Below are 1,043 nucleotides of genomic sequence, written 5' to 3'. Positions count from 1 at the left end.
CCGGGTAATTTTTTTTCTTTATGTTATTGAAAAAATAATAGAGGAAGTATTTTTCATTGAATTAAAAAGGGGACTGGACAGAAATGATTTTCTCAGAGAAAAACGTCCTAGTTCAGATGACATAAAACCAAGGCGTTTTCCATCTGAGGTACCTTGCATTTAAACCATTGGGAAGAGCTAACAGACAACCGAATAAATATCAGTCACTAACAAAGAAATAGGAAGTAGAGTGGTCTCTCTTCTTGGCCTTACTACCACTCTCCAAGAATGTTCTGGAAGCAGTAGTCAATTACTGCAAGAGAACACAATATCCGCTTCATCTCCGAATTAAAGTGCCCCCTCCATCGCCTTCTTTTCTCAAAAGTGTGATTTGTCATGCAAATGAGAAACTAAACTCCTCTAATCAGGATATAGGTTCTGAGTGATTTGGTGGCCCCGTGGAGATGACCACGGAAAAGGCATGTGCAAAATAGCTACCGTCAGGTACCGACATTTTCTAGCTCAATCCTCAGGACATCTCTAGGGTAGGAAATGGTATCCCCACCTGACAGATGAGAAAACTGTGGCTCAGAAAGATTCAGTAGCTTGAACAAAATCATAGAGCTGATGGAGGGGGGCGGACCGTGGAGAGACAGGGTTTGGGATGGGTCATGACTGGAATTGGAGTCGGGAACTGGGTAGCGGTTAAAGTATGATCAGGGTGGAGGTCGAAGCTGAGGCTGGTGCTGGGAGGTGGTTGGGGGTGAGGATAGATTGGAAGTCGGTAAGAGGACGGAGTTAGAAACAGGTTAGGTTGAGTGTGGCCACCTGGCGCTTTGAGAGTGAAGTCCACAGGTGATGAGGCGGGGTTGAGGTTGTGGTTGGGCGCAAGGTCAGATCTGAGAAGAAGATGGGGCGGAAGATGGATCGGGGTTGCGTTTGAGGTTGAGGTTCACCGGTGAGAGGGTTGGGTTGGATTTGGAGAATGAGCGTTGAGGAGGGGTGGGCTTGGCGTTGAGTTGGGTGTTGAGATTTGTAAAGGGACGGAGAATGGTTCGGAGCAT

The sequence above is a fragment of the Pteropus medius genome, unplaced genomic scaffold, assembly GCF_902729225.1.
Source record: "Pteropus medius unplaced genomic scaffold, Ma_sr-lr_union100, whole genome shotgun sequence".
Lineage (NCBI taxonomy): Eukaryota > Metazoa > Chordata > Mammalia > Chiroptera > Pteropodidae > Pteropus > Pteropus medius.
The sequence above is the reverse complement of the archived record's forward strand: the minus strand, read 5'-3'. Positions refer to the sequence as shown.